Below are 21,184 nucleotides of genomic sequence, written 5' to 3'. Positions count from 1 at the left end.
GTTACAGATTGGAACGAAATGCCACCATTTGCTGGACCCTTTCGTTGGTCAGCCTATTGGACACCAAGAAAAGATGTGTACAATACACAGAACACCAATAAATACACAAATACAGTGACAATAAAACCAGCACATCCTCAATTCATTATAAAAACTAAAATTCCCTTGGTGTGTGCAATCCAAAAGAGTGACCAATTGCGCTCTGATGCAGCAGATACTACATCTGGTTTATACTACATCTGCAGTATAATTGAGGCAATGGAGGACAAGGCTTCAAAGCTGCAGAGTACATTCCACCAGCTTGACGCAGAGATGTGTTCAGCGGAATTCCAAAACCCATTATCTTTCCACAAGCCATCCTACGTCCTGAATATGGCCAAACTCCCCAGAACCTTTCCCTCATCCAGCTGAAGGTGGTGTGCCATGGCTGAAGTCATGTCGTATGCTGACATTATCTGCTCCGCAGATAGGATTGGAGGCTTTCTGGCACATTTTGTATTCAGCAAAAAAGCAGCTGCTTGGATGAGCTTGGTGCAGAAGTCTTGCCTTTTGTCAATCATTTCCAAAACTGCCTCTTCTTCTGCTTCATCCAGCAAAGACATTGTCAGTGCAGCACCAATCTGCTCACGCAGATCTGTGAAGAGCCATTAAACATCTGATAAGACTGCCCCATCTCCCTCCACCTGGTTAATGGCAGACGCAATTGGGGTGAGTAAGGTCAGGTTGTTGTCAATGTGCTCCCAAAACACATATTCAAGGAATGTCTTCTTGATGGTAGAATTAATTTCTATGGACTCTGAGATGGCCATATCTTGCAGGGACTCTTTCCCTCCTAGAAGGCTTGTGCACATTATTACAGAGGAGCCCCATCTGGTTTTGCAGGGAAGTTTGAGAGAGGTGTTTTTCTGGTTTTCACACTGTTTTTCTCTAAACATTGCTGAGGCCATCCATTTCCCTTTGACACATTTCACTAACTTGTAGGATTTATTGTACAGGGTCTGCATGGTTTCCAGGCCCATGATGTCTCCCAGGAGAAGATTGAGACCATGTGCTGCACAGCAAATTGGAGTGATGTGAGGGAAGGCTTCTTCGACTTGTCTCCAAGCTGCTTTCATATTTACCACATTGTCTGTAACTACGGCAAAGCATACTTATCAGCTCATCTGCAATGAATTTGCTTATGTGTCTGTTGATTTTTGTGCCAATGCTTTTGTAAAACACTGGCGTGGGAGTGCAAAAAATGTCATCGATAATACCTTCCCCACATACATTGGAGCATCTATCACAGCAACACATTCTGCCTTGTCAAAAGTGACATTTTCTTGCAATGACATGTTCTGACTGCAACAAGTTGGTTGAATGTTCAAGAATCTTTTCCAGTGAACATTGATTGTAAGCATGAGAAGGGAGCATGTGGCATAGACGGCTCAAGCCAGGCATTCATCTGCTTTCTGCTTCTTTTTCATTTTTCTATATTTAACCTTTATTTAACTAGGCAAGTCAGTTAAGAGCAACTTCTTATTTACAATGTCGGCCTACATCGGCCAAACACGGACAACACTGCTGCAATTGTGCACCAACCCATGGAACTCCAAATCACGCCCGGTTGTGATACAGCCTGGATTCGAACAACGGTGTCTGAGATACAGTGCCTAAGACCGCTGCGCCACTCGGGAGCCCTATCCAAACCATGGGTAGTTGCTGCTGACTCAGAAGTTGATGCTGTGCTGAGAGTTGAAGGTTAAGTAGAGGGTTGTAGTGACTTCTCTTTAAAGCTTCCTGGGCCCTTTGTACAGTTGTTCAAATGAAACTGCAACTTTGTATAATTTCTTCAAAAATTTTTTAGCAGTAATTGCACATTAACTGATACCCTCCATCTTCATTAACTTATTTGAAATTCCTCCACATTAAAGGGCTTCCGTGTTCTTAACCACTGGTGTTCAGAATGGTGTTCATTGACTACAGCTCATCATTCAACACCATATTACCCACAAAGATTATCACTAAGCTAAGTACCCTGGGACCCTCTGCAACTGGATCCTGGACATCCTGACGGGCCACCTCCAGACAGTGAGGGTAGACAACAACCCATCTGCCACGCTGATCCTCAACACGGGGGCACCTCAGGGGTGCGTGCTTAGTCCCCTCCTGTACTCCCGGTTGAACCCATGACTGCATGGCCAAGCACAACTCTAACACCATCACTAAGTTTGCCGACAACACAACAGTGGTAGGCCTGATCACCGACAATGATGAGACAGCTTATAGTGAGGTCAGAGACCTGGCAGTGTGGTACCAGGACAACAACCTCTCCCTCAAAGTGATCAAGACAAAGGAGATCATCACGGACTACAGTAAATGGAGGGCCGAGCATGCCCCCATTCTCATCGACGGGGCTGTAGTGGAGCAGGTTGAGAGCTTCAAGTTCCTTGATGTCCACATCACCAACAAATGATCATGGTCCAAACACACCAAGACAGTCATGAAGAGGGCATGACAACGCCTATTCCCCCTCAGGAGACCGAAAAGATTTGGCATGGGTCCTCAGATCCTCAAAACGTTCTACAGTTGCACCATCGAGAGCAACTGGTTTGGCCACTGGTTTGGCAACTGCTCTCGGCATCTGACCGCAAGGCGCTAAAGAGGGTAGTGCATACAGCCCAGTACATCATTGGGGCCAAGCTTCCTGCCATCCAGGACCTCTATACTAGGCGGTGTCAGAGGAAGGCCTTAAAAATTGACAAAGACTCCAGCCACCCTAGTCATAGACGGTTCTTTCTGCTACTGCACAGCAAGTGGTACCGGAGCGCCAAGTCTAGGTCCAAAAGGCTTCGTAACAGTTTCTACCCCCAAGCTATAAGGCTGCTGAACAGCTAATCATTTGTACAATGATCTCTGTACTTTTCTCCGTTCATCTTTGCCTTGATCCTGACTAGTGTCCCAGTCCCTGCCACTGAAAACCACCCCCACAGCATGCCACCACCATGCTTCACCGTAGGGATAGTGCCAGGTTTCCTCCAGATGTGACGCTTGGTGTCATCAGACCAGATAATCTTGTTTCTCATGGTCTGAGAGTCTTTAGGTGCATGTTGGCAAACTCCAAGTGGGCTTTCATGTGCCTTTTACTGAGGAGTGGCTTCCGTCTGGCCACTCTACCATAAAGGACTGATTGATGGAGTGCTGCAGAGATGGTTGTCCTTCTGGAAGGTTATACTGTCTCCTCAGAAGAACTCTAGAGCTCTGTCAGACTGACCATCAGGTTCTTGGTCATCTCCCAAGCTCTAGGAAGAGTCTTGGTGGTTTCAAACTTATATTTAAGAATGATGGAGGCCCCAATTTTCTTGGGGACCTTCAATGTTGCAGACATTTTTTTAGTACCCTTCCCCAGATCTGTGCCTCGGCAGAATCCTGTCTAACAGCTCTACGGACAATTCCTTCGACCTCATGACTTGGTTTTTGTTCTGACATGCACTGTCAAATGTGGAACCTTATATAGACAGGTGTGTGTCTTTCCAACTCATGTCCAATCAATTGAATTTACCACAGGTAGACTACAATCAAGTTGTAAAAACATCTCAAGGATGATCAATGGAAACAGGATGCACCTGAGCTCAATTTCGAGTCTCATAGCATAGGTTCTGAATACTTATGTAAATAAGGTATTTCAGTTTTTATTTTGAAAAATGTGGAAACATTTTTGAAAACGTGTTTTTGCTTTCTTATTATGGGGTATTGTGTGTAGATTGCTGAAGATTTGAATGGATTTAATCCATTTTAGAATAATGCTGTAACGTAACAAAATGTGGAAAAAGTCAAGGGGTCTGAATACTTTCTGATTTCACTATATTTAGCTACACAACATAAGACAGCTGTTTACATTCTTCAGTGTATGAAAACATAAAACTTACTTTATATTCTTAAAATGGTTTTAAGTGGATTGACCCTGGCTGAATGTTTCGGAATGAATCTTTGTACACTGACTAATCGCAGAACAAAAATATATAAACTAATATATCTACTAATCATTTTTTGGGCTGACGTATACATTTTCTAATTGAAGCAGTGTGGATTAAGTCCATATCTTAATCTGACCCGTTTACTGCTGAGACTACAACATACATGTCTGAAAGCAAGCAACATTACTAAAAATCACAATGAGGTACTAGTATATGTCCTAAGGATTTAAATATACACATTAAAACCTTGTGTCTATTGTGCATGTCTGTTTCTATACCATGACAAAGGACGTTTCCAACAATTAATTAAATACTCTGGATAGCCAAAGCATACATAATCTCCCTGGACCCCCCACAGAAAAAGATGGGTGTGATTTTACTTTCTGTGAGTTGAGGTTTTGTAATGGCAACATAATTACATAAAAAGGATTGCCCCATGACAAATAAGTCAGTTTTCCAAACAAGTACAACAGCACAGAGAGTCACAAATATAGTAATTACTGACACACTCCATACAAGACTGTGAAAAACTAAATTTAGATGAACAATAACAAGCAAGGAAAAAACACGATAAAAGCTGAACAGACAGAGGTCATTTTACTTAATCAAAGGAGTTCCAGTCTGCTGGGGAAGAATTCATCCAAGTATACAGCTAACATTAGCTTCGTGTACAGATATTAATTGTATCTAATTTTGTCACAATGTTATTTGCATTGATAGTTAAAGCCTACTGTCAGCAAGCTAGCTAATGTTAGTTGCTTGGTGTCTAACGCCAGCTAATGTTATAAATCGTATCTCATTTTGTCAGAAATTCATTTGCATTGCTATTTAAAGCCTACTGTTAGCTAGCTGGTTGGTTAACTTTACCTGCAGATTAATACTGTGTGATTTATAACAATCCGAATGACACCCTCATTAAAATCACAATTGAACAGGAAAAGAGGTATGCTTAGATAACCTATGCAGAAAAATATAATTATTATTTTTTTTTACATAGAATTAGGCATAATGATTGTGGCTCTAGATTGCAGGAAAATGCTGTTTCAGGTGTTTAAAAATAAAATAATCTCCAAAACACCCTCCCTCCACCCTCACGTACTTCGTGCCACCTCTAAAATAATTGGTGCATGACGCCCCTGAGTGCGGCAAGTGCCGCTGATTGTTGGTTAGCCTCATTGCTCCGAGAGATCTCTACAGATATATGTGTAACGTTATACATGTCTCCCGTAGCTAAGAGGCTAGCTGCTGGTAAGCTTTCTTGAATTGAACATACATTTTCGCCAACACATGGCTGATTATGATTAAACAGCTGCTCTAAGTGAAAATGTGTTTGGGGTTAACAGTCTAGCTAATAGGCTATGTTAGAGTTACACTTCTTCTTCCAATCATAATGTGGTGAGTTCAAAATAATGAAAAACTATCTACCAAATCAATTCATTTTAAAATGTTCATTACTCCTTGAAATTATCAATCACCTGACGACAAGACATGTGAAAAAAATGTTTTGCTAAGGTATGATGGGGGTCCCTAGGTCGCCGGTTTACAAGGGAGGGAGTCCCTGGGCAGGAAAAGGTTGAAGACCCCTGAGATAGCGAATTTGAGCTATATTAGCATAGACATGACATCAGTCAAAACACCTGAAAACAAGATATGTTATCATGAACAAGATAAAACTAGCCGAAACAAACCACCTATGATTCCTCACATGGCAGCTTCTTGTCATTGTTACTAGCCATCTGGCCCGATCTTGCCATTCAAAAATCACAACACACGGCCTTCTGCCCCATTGAAGCGTGCACATCGTTTTGCCATGTCCTTGGTCTGTTTTGCCCTGTAGTCACGGCAACTTTGGAAGCGTTTGTTAAGGCCTCTAGAAGGGCAAGTGATATTAAAGACCAAATATTCATGTGCATACACAGTGCCTTCAGAAAGTATTCACACCCCTAGACTTTTTCAACATTTTGTTGTTACAGCCTGAATTTAAAATGGATTACATTTAGATTTTTTGTCACTGGCCTACACACAATAACACATAATGTCAAAGTGGAATTCTGTTCTTTGAAATGTTTACAAATGGATTAAAAATGAAAAGCTGAAATGTCTTGAGTCAATGAGTTTTCAACTCCTTTGTTATTAGTTTTTGACCAAATGAACAGTTACTGCAGTTTTGCTTGATAGGGCAGTATTGTCCTGCTGAAAGGTGAATTCATCTCCCAAGTGTCTGGTGGGAAGCAGACTGAACCAGGTCTTCCTCTAGGATTGTGCCTTAGCTCCATTCCGTTTTTTTCTTTTTATCCTGAAAAACTCCCCATGTCCTTAACGTTTACAAGCATATGCATACCATGATGTAGCCACCACTATGCTTGATATGGAGAGTGGTACTCAGTAATGCGTTGTATTGGACACTTAGCATATAGGACAAAAGGTGAATTGCTTTGCCACATTTTTTGCAGTATTACTTAGGGCCTTGCTTCTAACAGGATGCATGTTTTCTAATATTTGTATACTGTACAGGCTTCCTTCTTCTCACTCTGTCAATTAGGTTAATATTACACTGCTCAAAAAAATAAAGGGAACACTAAAATAACACATCCTAGATCTGAATGAATTAAATATTCTTATTAAATACTTTAAATACCTAGTTGAATGTGCTGACGACAAAATCACACAAAAATTATCAATGGAAATCAAATTTGTCAACCCATGGAGGTCTGGATTTGGAGTCACACTCAAAATGAAAGTGGAAAACCACACTACAGGCTGATCCAACTTTGATGTAATGTCCATAAAACAAGTCAAAATGAGGCTCAGTAGTGTGTGTGGCCTCCACGTGCCTGTATGACCTCCCTACAATGCCTGGGCATGCTCCTGATGAGGTGGCGGATGGTCTCCTGAGGGATCTCCTCCCAGACTCATGGCGTCTGTTTCTGACCGTTTGAGCAGACACATGCACATTTGTGGCCTGCTGGAGGTCATTTTGCAGGGCTCTGGCAGTGGTCCTCCTGCTCCTCCTTGCACAAAGGCGGAGGTAGCGGTCCTGCTACTGGGTTGTTGCCCTCCTACGGCCTCCTCCACGTCTCCTGATGTACTGGCCTGTCTCCTGGTAGCGCCTCCATGCTCTGGACACTACGCTGACAGACACAGCAAACCTTCTTGCCACAGCTCGCATTGATGTGCCATCCTGGATGAGCTGCACTACCTGAGCCACTTGTGTGGGTTGTAGACTCTGTCTCATGCTACCACTAGAGTGAAAGCACCACCAGCATTCAAAAGTGACCAAAACATCAGCCAGGAACCATAGGAACTGAGAAGTGGTCTGTGGTCACCACCTGCAGAACCACTCCTTTATTGGGGGTGTCTTGCTAATTGCCTATAATTTCCACCTGTTGTCTATTCCATTTGCACAACAGCATGTGAAATGTATTGTCAATCAGTGTTGCTTCCTTAGTGGACAGTTTGATTTCACAGAAGTGTTTTTGACTTGGAGTTACATTATGTTGTTTAAGAGTTCCCTTTATTTTTTTGAGTAGTGTATATTATAATTACAATGCTGTGCAATGTAACAGCAATATTTAGACTTAGGGTTGCCACCCATTTGTTAAAATACGGGACGGTTCTGTATTTCACTGAAAGAATAAACATTTCATTTTCGAATTAATGACCAAAGGCTCGTGTTTCTGTGTGTTTTTATATTATAATTAAGTCTATGATTTGATATTTGATAGAGCAGACTGACTGAGCGGTGGTAGGCAGCAGCAGGCTCGTAAGCATTCATTGAAACAACACTTTACTGTGTTTGCCAGCAGCTCTTAGCAATGCTTGAAGCACAGCTCTGTTTATGGCTTCAAGCCTCTCAACTCCCGAGATTAGGCTGGCAATACTAAAGTGCTTATAAGAACATCCAATAGTCAAAGGTTTATGAAATACAAATGGTATAGAGAGAAATAGTCGATGCGTCATGATTCCTATATAAATTCCTATAATAATGACAACCTAAAACTGGGAATATTGAAGACTCATGTTTAAAAGAAACCACCAGCTTTCATATGTTCTCATGTTCTGAGCAAGGAACTTAAAAGTGAGCTTTTTTCCTTGGCACATATTGAACTTTTACTTTCTTCTCCAACACTGTGTTTTTGCATTATTTAAACCAAATTGAACATTTTTCATTATTTAGTTGAGACTACATTTATTTTATTTATGTATTATATATATATATTATATTAAGTATATATTAAATAAAAATGTTCATTCAGTATTGTTGTAATTGTCATTATTACAAATATATATTCAAAAAAATCGTCCAATTAATCGGTATTGGCTTTTTTGGCCGTCCAATAATCAATATCAGTATCGGTGTTGAAAAATCATAATCGGTTGATCTCTACCCTGTATATTTCCTCGCCATTGTTATTTTATTGCTGCTCTTTAATTAGTTGTACCTTTTATTTCATTTTTTTTGTAGCCATTTTTCTTAAAACTGCAATGTTGGTTAAGGGCTTGTAAGTAAGCATTTCACTGTAAGGTCTACTACACCTGTTGTATTCGGCGCATGTGACAAATAGAATTTGATTTGATTTGCTATTTTACTCATGGCCCAAACCTCACTGACAAGATAAGAACTGCGATATTGATTAATGCGTGTATATAATTGCATCCTGTTAAATGATAGTGAAGATTGACAGCAAAAATGGCGTAGCAGAATTTGTGACATGCAAATAAACAAGTTACACAGTAATTTACTATAAAATACAGGTTCAGATTCTCCTCATCCCAGTACATGCATGAGGAGGATCTGAACCTGTATTTTACAGTAAATGACTGGTGTCTAACATTCCTTGTCATAACATAAGCTACTAACATCTGTAGTTGTGGTCTGCCGTTCCAGAAAGATACTGAACACGAATGTGTGGAGAAGTTTGTGGAGTTTTTGCAAAGTGGATGTGTGCATTTGAAATGCTAACGGGATACATATTTATCATCACAGATATTGCATATAATGTCATGAATGGCTGTGATTGAGTTAGAGTGTGGATGGAAGAGCAAACCTCAACCACTGACTCCAGAGATCCCACCCTCGAGTTTCAGCGGACCAAATATGACACTTCTGGGCCACAGCCAAGGCGGGACCAGGAACCGGAAAACATGATCATTAGCATAACAACTGAACAAATCATCCTACAATGTGGGTTCCAACTTTAACAGAAATGCATGGTAACCAGTGTCATAATCATAAAACACACTTTACAGTTTCAGTCTCTAATGTTCCAAGTTAGCTTCTCACAGTTGGGTTTCATGACTGCTAAACAGCTCTTCGTGTTATGATGCAGACGGGCTCATTAAAGTGAATAGACATTTCCTTCTCTCCCCCGTCATTTACTCACTGAAACCACTGGCATCCCCTATTAATGAACATCCTCTCCACTGAGTCAGATCAGCACACATCAAGTTGTTGAACGATATCTGATGTAAAACACACATGAAATCACGACTTGACGGTGGTCATCCTGTTGATGACCTTGCCCCTCACTGTGATGCTGCTACTAACTGTTTATTACAGTAATGCTATGGCAAGGTCCATTTATTATACCAGAGGATATAGGGTTGGTATCACCAACACATCCCAGTCCCACAAGCCATATAAGGAACATAGGCAAATCCATTCCCACACAATGCATCATTATGACAACACGGAAACTTTGTTGTGTGATCCTTTGGCAAGCCAACCTCCTCCCACGGCTTATACTACAGGGACAGTGCAAGGCGAGGCGTACCTCATTATCTTGGTTTGCTCCAGGGTGACTAATGCATTGTAAAATGCACATTGAGGTTGATACTTCAACGTGTCATGTTTTCACTCCCCCATAAACAGATGTAGCCTATGCACATGCATACAAGTGCATACAAGGTTTCTCTCCCTCTTCTTTTCTCTCACGCCAACAGGCCTCCTATTGACAGGAGCATCTTATTTCAATGACGCAAGGCAGACTAAATCAAATGCATAACATTCTAGAGCCTCTTAACTTTATCCTCCCAATTGTAATTACCAGCCGCTCAAAGACAGATTTAAAGTAGCAATAAGCTCAGATGCACCCCCTATGTCAGCTTTAGTAGAACACATACCAGGGTGGTTTGCAAGCGTCACTCAATATGTATGGTCTGCAATATTTGCCAAATCGCTTACTACCAGGGGTTGAAAAATAAACAGTATGGATTGTATCAGCACCTTTGGGTATACAGGGCAGTTAAAAATAAAAAAGGTCCATTTTCTTTGAGAATGAATCAATTTTGATATAAGCGAGGGTCATGACGTTGGCCTGGGGGTTGGTTTATGACAGAAAGAACAGACAGAGTATTCTGTCTACCACACAATGATGTTACTACAACGTATCCAATTGACCACCAGAGACATTCTTCAAAGGACTCGGTTTGGCAACACGGCCTTCCATCTACCACCAACCTATCGAGGCGCAGCTCAGAGTAAATATTTATTGCATTTTCCATTTCCAAATGGGCGGTAATTTAGAATGAATAAGATACTGTATTTACAATAGCACAGCTTCTCCCTTTGTCCCTCAGTCTTTCCGCTCTTTCACTCAAACCCAGCCCCTTTTCTTTTGTGCAACCAGCTGTCATATCTGTTCCGTCTGCTAGGGACGTTTTCCTTTATGACGTCATTTGTAATCAAGGTATGATTCATTCTTTGTATATGTAATTCTGTGTGATTAGTTAGCTATTTAGTAAATAAATAATTAAACCCAATTTTGTATTGCTGATTCATCTTGTTAGCCAGGGTTCGTGGAGATAACCAAGAATTTACAACTTTCAGATGTGACTGAATTAAGGTGACGATTAATATTGACTGCTATATATTACTAGGTCTTTAAGAGTTTATTCGGAAGATAACAGCTCTATAAATATTATTTCGTGGTGCCCCGACTCTCTAGTTAATTACATTTGACATGATTAGCTCAATCAGGTAATATTAATTACAGAGAAAGGATTTTATAGCATAGCCAAAGACATGACACGAGCCATCTTAACACTTCCTGCCAATACTATGCAACTCAATCTTTGCAAAGATTTGAATGACTGAAACACAAAACCCTTCTGCATACTCTAAAATATGAATAATGACAGATGGATGAGGTAGCCTCTTTCTGCCATTTGCAAACACAGTGATGTCAACATGGTTCTCAGTGTCCTCCCTAGTGTTATTGTCTGTAAATCTGATAACACTGACAACATATCATGGAATGTTAAACAGTATACCACTTTGTGACATCGGCTGATGTAAAAAGGGCTTTATAAATACATTAGATTGATTGATTGAGTTTACAGCCAATTCACATTTCAGATTAGCATGGAAAATGTCTTGTTTGACCTCTCTCTGGACTCATTCAACTTAGAGATGGCCAATTTATCGATATCCACTTCCTCTCATCTAATCTCTCCCTGTCATCCTCCCCTACCATACCTTTTTCATCCATCCAACCCTAATGCTCTATTGTCCAGCCTCATGCCTGATGGGACTGTAAAGGTAGCAGGAAGATATTTTTTAGCTGTAATATAATTGCACATCTATGGCAACCATTGAATTATTTCACAGACAGACTGCAATCTGATTTTTTTCAGCAAACAATGTCAGAGCATGGAAGTGGATCTTGAAATTCATATAACAACTCTGTGCAACCATGGGCATGTTCTGTATGTGTTTCGGTGTATGAACAAACTGTAGTAAACTACGAGTATCTCAAGATAAGAGCAACAAGGGATTCATTCAACTACACATGTATTTAACATATTCTGTGTTGTCAAATTGGTGCCGATAAAGAAAAGGAGATGAAGACAGGAAGCCCCTTTTTAAAACATTTGACATACTCATGCATGGGTGTAGCTGATGGTTCAGCCTCAATGTGGTCACTGGTTAGTTGAGTCAAAAAGAGGAAGTGTATACAGTGCCTTCAGAAAGTATTTATATTGATTTACGCCACATTTTGTTGTGTTACAAAAAAATAAAATAACGTTCACCGGGTAAAAAATTGAACAATCCCCCTTAATCACACACATGTTACTGTCAAGTTAAACACAAAATATATATATATATTTGGGCTACACTGCACATTATTACATTCTACACTTTCTGCCTGTGGACATCTGTTCTACAATGTGCCAGCAGAGAATGATAACCTTTGTTGGCATAATTGATCTCTTTCAGGCAGAGAGTATACACCTTTTCATTCACTGTATTGAAAAGGTAAGAAAGAGGGAAAGTGTGTGGTGTTTCAACTCTATAGTGACATCCAGCTTAAGCCAAAGCCCAAAGTAAACAGCTCCAGCTCCGCTTGATCTCTGAATCTACTTGTTTAACAAGCAACGCCCCATTTTCACCTAATTCTCTCATTCTGAAAATTAATCACATACTGTAGAGGGAAAACATTAGTTCACAGATAGTTCATTAGCTAGGTAAATTTTCACACAGATTGCCAGGGTCCAGTAAGCAACTAACGCGTTATAGCTTGAGGAACAGCAAGCAGTCCTATTCCAGTTAAAACTATAGCGAATTAAAGTATTAGGTTACTAGCATTAGCTCATCTGATGTTGTAATGTTGGTTAATGTTGCTCAACATTTCTCTGGCTAGCTAACGGAGAATTTGATTAGAGTAAACTGCCTGTTACTCAGGCCCAGAAGCTAGGATATGCATATATTTGGTAGCATTGGACAGAAAACAATGTCTGTGAGTATAACAGAACTGATATCGCAGGCGAAATCCATGTGGAATATATATATTTTTGAGGTCACAGGCCATTTCAGTGCTAGCCTATGGGAAATACAAATAGATAGGACCCAGAGTGCAGTTCCTATGGCTTCCACTAGATGTCAACAGTCTTTAGAAAGGGTTTCATGCTTGTTTTTTGAAAAATGAGCATGTAGTTGGAAAAACTACAAGGTGTCTCTCATTAGAAAAGTAGTCTTTAGTTGCGTGCCCTTCGTTATTTATCTTCCCTATTGAACATACTATTCTCCGTCTTAAATATTATCGTTTATTTAGATATTAGAGTACCTGGGGATTAATTAGAAACATTGTTTGACTTGTTTGGACAAACTTTACCAGTAACTTGTTGGATTTGTTTGTATGTATGTTGAACAACTGGATTACTGAGATCTTTGGCGCCAACTAAACAGACCTTTTTGGATATGAAGGACTTTATCGAACAAAACAACCATTCATTGTGTAGCTGGGACCCTTGGGATTGCAAACAGAGGAAGATATTCAAAGGTAAGTGATTTATTTCATCGCTATTCGTGATATTGTGATGCCTGTGCTGGTTGAAAAGTATTTCGATGTGGGGCCCTGTCCTCAGATAATCGTATGGAATGCTTTTGCTGTAAAGTCTTTTTGAAATCTGACAACGTGGTTGGATTAACAAGAAGTTAAGCTTTGAAATGTTTTATGGCACTTGTATTTTCATGAATGTTTAACCTCTTGAACCTCTGGGGATGGTATTTCATTTTTGGATGAAAAACGTTCCCGTTTTAAACAAGATATTTTGTCACGAAAAGATGCTCAACTATGCATAAATATGACAGCTTAGGAAATAAAACACTCTGACGTTTCCAGAACTGCAAAGATATTGTCTGTGAGTGCCACAGAACTAATGCTACAGGCGAAACCAAGATGAAATTTCATACAGGAAGTGAGCCAGATTTTGAATGCGCTGTGTTCCAATGTCTCCTTATATGGCTGTGAATGCGCAAGGAATGAGCCTACACTTTCTGTTGTTTCCCCAAGGTGTCTGCAGCATTGTGACGTATTTGTAGGCATATCATTGGAAAATTGACCATAAGAGACTACATTTACCAGGTGTCCGCTCGGTGTCCTCCGTCGAAACTGTTGCGTAATCTCCAGGTGCGTGCATTTTTCCATTTTGTTCAGAGGAGAAACCAAACTGCCACAAGTGATTTATCATTGAATAGATATGTGAAAAACACCTTGAGTATTGATTCTAAACAGCGTTTGCCATGTTTCTGTCGATATTATGTTAATTTGGAAAAGTTTGCCGTTGTAATGACTGAATTTTCGTTTTTTTTTCTTAGCCAAACGTGATGAACAAAACGGAGCGATTTCTCCTACACAAATAATATTTTTGGAAAAACTGAACATTTGCTATCTAACGGAGAGTCTCCTCATTGAAAACATCCGAAGTTCTTCAAAGGTGAATGATTTTATTTGAATGCTTTTCTTGTTTTTGTGAAAATGTTGCCTGCTGAATGCTAGGCTTAATGCTATGCTAGCTATCAATACTCTTACACAAATGCTTGTGTAGCTATGGATGAAAAGCATTTTTTTTAAATCTGAGATGGCAGTGTTGTTAACAAAAGGCTAAGCTTGTGAGCCAATATATTTATTTCATTTCATTTGCGATTTTCATGAATAGTTGACGTTGCGTTATGGTAATGAGCTTGAGGCTATAATTACGCTCCCAGATACAGGATTGCTCGTCGCAACAGGTTAATATTACGATTTTTGTATTTTGAATTTCACGCTCTGCAATTTCACCGGATGTTGTCGTAGGTGTCCCGCTATAGCGGTTCAATGCACCCAAACAGGTTTATACTGGCAAACTGCCTTTCCCACTTTCCAGAACGGGCACTGATGCTGTAACTAGCAAATGGATTGTTCGTTCTCTCTTCAGTCGCATGCAGCATTCTATTTATATGTGAATGATTGGCTGAGCCTTGGATACAGACAGTATTGGTCCAAACGCGCATCACTCGTTCGCATACAGCCATTAGTTATCCAAAGCACCCCACCCCCAGAAATATACAATTTACATACAGTTGAAGTCGGAAGATTATATACACCTTAGCCAAATACATTTAAACTCAGTTTTTCACGATTCTTGACATTTAATCCTAGTAAAAATTCCCTGTCTTAGGTCAGTTAGGATCATCATTTTATTTTAAGAATGTGAAATGTCAGAATAATAGCAGAGTGATTTATTTCAGCTTTTATTTCTTTCATCACATTTCCAGTGGGTTTTCATACACTCAATTAGTATTTGGTAGCATATTTGGTAGCATTGCCTTTAAATTGTTTAACTTGGGTCAAATGTTTCGGGTAGCCTTCCACAAGCTTCCCACAATAAGTTGGGTGAATTTTGGCCCATTCCTCCTGACAGAGCTGGTGTAACTGAGTCAGGTTTGTAGGCCTCCTTGCTCCCACACACTTTATCAGTTCTGCCCACACATTTTCTATAGGATTGAGGTCAGGGCTTTGTGATGGCCACTCCAATACCTTGACTTTGTTGTCCTTAAGCCATTTTGCCACAACTTTGGAAGTATGCTTGGGGTCATTGTCCATTTGGAAGACCCATTTGCAACCAAGCTTTAACTTCCTGACTGATGTCTTGAGATGTTGCTTCAATATATCCACATAATTTTCCATCCTCATGACGCCATCTATATTGTGAAGTGCACCAGTCCCTCCTACAGCAAAAAATAACACAACATGATGCTGCCATCCCCTTGCTTCACTGTTGGGATGGTGTTCTTCGGCTTGCAAGCCTCCCCCTTTTTCCTCCAAACATAACGATCGTCATTATGGCCAAACAGTTCTATTTTTGTTTCATCAGACCAGAAGACATTTCTCCAAAAAGTACGATCTTTTGTCCCCATGTGCAGTTACAAACCGTAGGCTGGCTTTTTTATGACAGTTTTGGAGCAGTGGCTTCTTCTTTGCTGAGCGGTCTTTCAGGTTATGTCGATATAGGACTCGTTTTCCTGTGAATATAGATACTTTTGTACCTATTTCCTCCAGCATCTTCACAAGGTCCTTTGCTGTTGATCTGGGATTAATTTGCACTTTTCACCCCAAAGTACGTTAATCTCTAGGAAACAGAATGTGCCTCCTTCCTGAGCGGTATGATGGCTGCGTGGTCCCATGGTGTTTATACTTGCGTACTATTGTTTGTATGATGAACGTGGTACCTTCAGGCATTTGGAAATAGCGCCCAAGGATGAACCAGACTTGTGGAGGTCTACAATGTTTTTTTTCTGAGGTCTTGGCTGATTTCTTTGGATTTTACCATGATGTCAAGCAAAGAGGCACCGGGTTTGAAGGTAGGCCTTGAAATACATCCACAGGTACACCTCCAATTGACTCAAATGATGTCAATTAGCCTATCAGAAGCTAATTTTCTGGACTTAGTGTATGTAAACTTCAGACCCACTGGAATTGTGATACAGTGAATTATAAGTGAAATAATCTGTCTGTAAACAATTACTTGTGTCATGCACAAAGTAGATGTCCTAACAGACTTGCCAAAACTATAGTTTGTAAACAAGGAATTTGTGGAGTTGTTGAAAAATAATGCTTAATGCTTCCAACCTGAGTGTATGTAAACTTCCCAACTTCAACTGTAAGTATTCACAGCCGTGAGTAAATACATGTTAGAATCACCTTTGGCAGCTATTACAGCTGTGAGTGTTTCGGGGTAAGTCTAAGAAATTTGCACACCTGGATTGTACAATATTTTCACATTATTATTTGTTTTATTCTTCAAACTCTGTCACGTTTGTTGTTGATCTTTACTAGGCAGACATTTTCAAGTCTTGCCATGGATTTTCAAGACGATTTAAGTCTAAACTGTAACTCGGCCACTCAGGAACATTCAATGTTGTCTTGGTAAGCAATCCCAGGATATTTTTGGCTTTGTGTTTTAGGTTATTGTCCTGCTGAAAGATGAATTCGTCTCCCAGTGGCTGTTGGAAAGCAGACTGAACCAAGTTTTCCTCTATGATTTTTCCTGTTCTTAGCTCTATTCCATTTTTTTATCCAAAAAAACTCCCTAGTCCTTGCCGATGACAAGCATACACATAACATGATGCAGCCACAACTATGCTTGAAAATATGAAGTAGTACTCAGTGATGTGTTGTGTTGGATTTGCCCCAAACATAACACTTTGTATCCAGGACATAAAGTAAATTTCTTTGCCATTTTTTTTTGTTTTACTTTAGCGCCTTATTGCAAATAGGATGCATGTTTTGGGATATTTTTCTTCTTTTCACTCTGTCATTTAGGTTAATATTGTAGAGTAATTACACCATTGTTGATCCATCCTCAGTTTTAAAGTCACCATTGGCCTCATGGTGAAATCCCTGAGCAGTTTACTTCCTCTCTGGCAACTGAGTTAGGATCTTTGTAGTGATTGGGTGTATTGATACACCATCTAAAGTTTAATGAATAACTTCAGAATGCTCAAAGGGATATTCAATGTCTGCTTTTTTATTTTTACACGTCTACCAATAGGTGCCCTTCTTTACAAGGCACTGGAAAACCTCCCTGGTCTTACTGGTTGAAATGCACTGCTCGACTGCACTGTGTGGGGTACAGAGATGAGGTAGTGTAATGATCTTCATCTGTTGTTAGTAGAAAGTCAGACCGAAATGCAGCGTGTAGGTTACTCATGACTTTTAATGAAGCTAATACGGTACATGAAATAACGGAAGAAGAAAACAACAAACGAATGAATGAAACTAATACAGCCTATCTGGTGACTAACACAAAGACAGGTACAATCACCCACGAAACACAACGCGCACTCAGGCTACCTAAATACGGTTCCCAATCCGAGACAACTAGAATCAGCTGACTCCAATTAGGAATCGCCTCAGGCAGCCAAGCCTAACTAGACACACCCCTAATAATACACACTCCCAATTAATACAAACCCAATACGAAATAACAACATATAAACCCATGTCACACCCTGGCCTACCCAAACATATAACAAAAACACAAGATACAATGACCAAGGCGTGACAGGTAGTCATTCAAAAATCATGTTAAACAATATTATTGCACACAGAGTGAGTCCATGCATCTTATTATGTGACTTCTTAAGCACATTTTTAGGCTTGCCATAACAAAGGGGTTGAATACGTATTGACTCAAAACATTTCAGCTTTTAATTTTAAATACATTTGTAAAAATGTCTAAAAACATATTTGCACTTTGACATGATTGGGTATTGTGTGTCGGCCGATGACACCAAATCTCAATTTAATACATTTTAAATTCAGGCTGTAAAATAACAAAATATGGAAAAAGTCAAAGGGTGTGAATACTTTCTGAAGAAACTGTAAGCTTACTCAATGCTAAACCATTTTGAGGAAACTCAAACCAGTAGACACGTCTGCTAAGCTGTTTCAATCAGCCTTTCCTTCTGCTTTCTTGTAAGAGTAGACATAGCATATTGAATGCTGAGGAGAAACCAGTTGGTAAAGTATTTTGTCCAAGCAAAAGCATGAAGGGCATTGTTGTTACTCCATGGGAATAGTACGCATTTGCAAAGGTCCAAGTTCCCCACAAAATACACGTATTATGCCATTTGTTTGAAATGTCTCAGATAAAGTATTTAAGGCTCCAATCACATTTTCAAAGCTGATCTGATTGGTCAAAAGATCAATTAGCAAAACCAAACTATCCGATTTGGGCTGCCTGTCTAAACGCAGCCTTACTGGATTGCAATTGAGCAAACGACAAACCTGCAAGACACTGCTATTGAAGTGATCACCAATCCATCCCACATATCTCCAGGTTGAAAAAGAATGTCACAGCCAATAAATTAGTCATAGACTTCTGGCTAAAGCGCCTGTATATCAGTCTAAAATGATCTAGCTTTATTGGGTCATTTGATCAGGGATAGTGCTGAAGGACATTACACTGATATTGTGAACATCTATAAGTCATGCATGAGAACATTGATTAATTTGAATGCTGGGCCTACGTCAAATAATGGACCAATTACTGCCAAATGGGGCCGCATAGTCTATTTACTGTTATACAGGCTAATAGAGTTTTCCTTACATTACACAGAGCAATTACTCATTGCATATGGTATATCCTTTCAATTATGTGCCTTTGTTAAGAGGATCGGATTTTTAGAAAGGTATGCAAACAAATCCACTCACTCATTCAATCAACCAATCCCCCCGGAAGCTGTCTGATAGGCTTAATGCAGGCTCCTGTTATGCACAAGATGGAAAGGTCAACATTACCTCACTGATGAGCACATAAACATATGCAGAGTTGAGCACAAGTTATTGCTGAAGTATTTACACAATTCCATGTGCTTATGTACTTGGGGCTCCCGAGTGTCGCAGTGGTCAAAGGCACTGCATCTCAGTGCTTGAAGTGTCACTGCAGACACCCTGGTTCGAATCCTGGCTGTACTACATTCGGCCGTGATTGAGAGTCCCATAGGGCGGCTAACAATTGTCCCAGCCAGCGTTGTCCGGGTTTGGCCGGTGTAGGCCGTCATTCTAAATAAGAATTTGTTCTTAACTGACAATAAAAATGAAGAGAAATCATTTGTATAATACTTATTTGACAAATAACATATCTACTGCACCCCTAACAATTACAGTATCAAGCACATTTTTAGACGCACAGCTAGACATTAGGCAACCTGCGGTATTGGGTAGCCTACTAATAAATATGCATTAATGTGTTCTCTGCTCCTCACCCCTTCGCAACTGTCTAGACCAGGGGGACTAACCTCAACCTCCTCCACTAGAGGTGTGAGCAGGGCTGGCTCTAGGCTTTTGGGGGCCCTAAGCAATATTTGTTTGAGAGGCCCTCCCATCAAGCGGGCAAATATTTTTGTGGTCCCCCTCTTGACGGCGGAGAGAAAAATATACATTTTTAAAGTTAATTTCCTGCAATTGTACATATTTTGCCATCGGGTGGAGACATTTTTGCAGTTTTAAAGCAAATTTCCTGCAATTCTACACATTTTGCCATGACTTACGCCATATTAATGGTATCTGAGTGAGATAACTCACAAAATCAAAATGGGGACCTCCTGGATGTCAGGGCTCCTGGGCATGTGCCCTGTGTGCCCGGTCCGTATTAGGGCATGTTTACTAGATGTGTAGATAATTGGCTTGACTAACTAACCAATCTAATAATGAGTAGCTGACATGGCTTATTGAGCGACGGTCAGTAGCTGACAAAACAAGAGTACAACTTCTCATGCACAACCAAATTCTGAACTTGAACTTTGTGTACTCTCCCATTCTCAATTGAGACCCCAACTGAGTTGCCTGGGCCCAAAGAGACCGCTTCTGCCTGGAGCCGGCCCTGTTTGTGAAAGTCTACTGCTGGTGAATATGAGCTACTGAAGGCTCAGAAATGTGCCATTTAAAAATGTTTAGATTCACAGTTATCAAACGTTATCAATGAATGCATTTGTGAATATTATTGGTGGGAGCAAGAGGCGCCGGCTTGCACCACTAACCCACATTTACTGTAGCGTAGGCTGCTACTGTATGGCTGTGTGTAGGCGTTGCCTACATGGGGTAACCTCTGTCTCATACCAATGTAAGGAACAGCGGTATGCAAAATATCGATTGATTCATGTTGCATTCGAAGACAGCACACAATATACCTAGGCTACGTGGACAATCTGATAATAAATGTTTTGACATTGCCATATAACGTTAGCCTTAATTAATGCGGTAGGCCTATTTACAGAGCTCGTTGACGCGGATTTAATTGTCAAACATGATTGGGTGGGCTATGGGTTAGCCTACATTAGAGTGATATCTCAATAATACAATTTCAATTGGTTTTATGCTAACGAGGCTCAGGCTGGCATATGCATAACAGAGGCATCATCAAAGAAGAGGTATTCTTACCGTAGATGTCGGAAATGTGATCTCGCGGCGTCTTGAGGAATGATATGGTTTCGTGTCTGAGAAAAAAAAAGCTCCGTTAATGTTTTAATTCACTGGTGTTTATGAGAAGTGCATATGGAAATGTAGCCTATCTTCCATGACGTAAACCTCTTAGGGGAGGATTTATCTTGCTATTCGGCGGATAGAGAAGCCTTATGACAGTCCCTACATTAGAAATACGAGCGAACTAGTCCCTCCCCGGGGTGCATACATTAATCTGTAAGTGAGCACCGCAGCAGAGCATTCGCATCATCCACATTCCTGATGTTGATAGGATCTTGGACGTTCTATGATAATAATTTCTCTATGATTAAGTATTTTAGCTGTAACCACCTTGCCTTACGCTTTGAAGTGATATCGCACGAGTACCGGCATAAGTGTAATAAAGATATTATAAGCAGGCACAAGGCACACTAGCCGAAAGTGAAGAAAATTAAAATGAGATTATTATTTTGGTAGCCTAAATGTGTCGTTTTTGTTTTA

The 21,184-nt window shown here is 40.2% G+C and overlaps 1 protein-coding gene across 2 annotated transcripts in view; it reads right to left on the bottom strand.

Annotated features, from left to right (window-relative positions):
• LOC124041234 (receptor-type tyrosine-protein phosphatase epsilon-like) overlaps positions 1-20,889 on the bottom strand; it is a 49,795-nt gene extending 28,906 nt beyond the window's left edge. Inside the window, exons 1-2 of one of the 2 annotated variants that reach the window (XM_046358587.1) lie at positions 20,663-20,889; positions 18,935-18,988 (exon numbers count right to left, since the gene is read on the bottom strand). The gene's annotated coding sequence lies outside the window, so the exon portion shown is untranslated. The remainder of the gene's footprint in view (positions 1-18,934; positions 18,989-20,662) is intronic. The other variant, XM_046358586.1, reaches the window with a different exon arrangement.
• Between the last annotated feature and the right edge of the window lie 295 nt (positions 20,890-21,184).

The sequence above is a fragment of the Oncorhynchus gorbuscha genome, linkage group LG08, assembly GCF_021184085.1.
Source record: "Oncorhynchus gorbuscha isolate QuinsamMale2020 ecotype Even-year linkage group LG08, OgorEven_v1.0, whole genome shotgun sequence".
NCBI classification, from domain to species: domain Eukaryota; kingdom Metazoa; phylum Chordata; class Actinopteri; order Salmoniformes; family Salmonidae; genus Oncorhynchus; species Oncorhynchus gorbuscha.
Note: the sequence above shows the minus strand (reverse complement) of the source record. Positions and strands in the feature narration are given on the sequence as shown.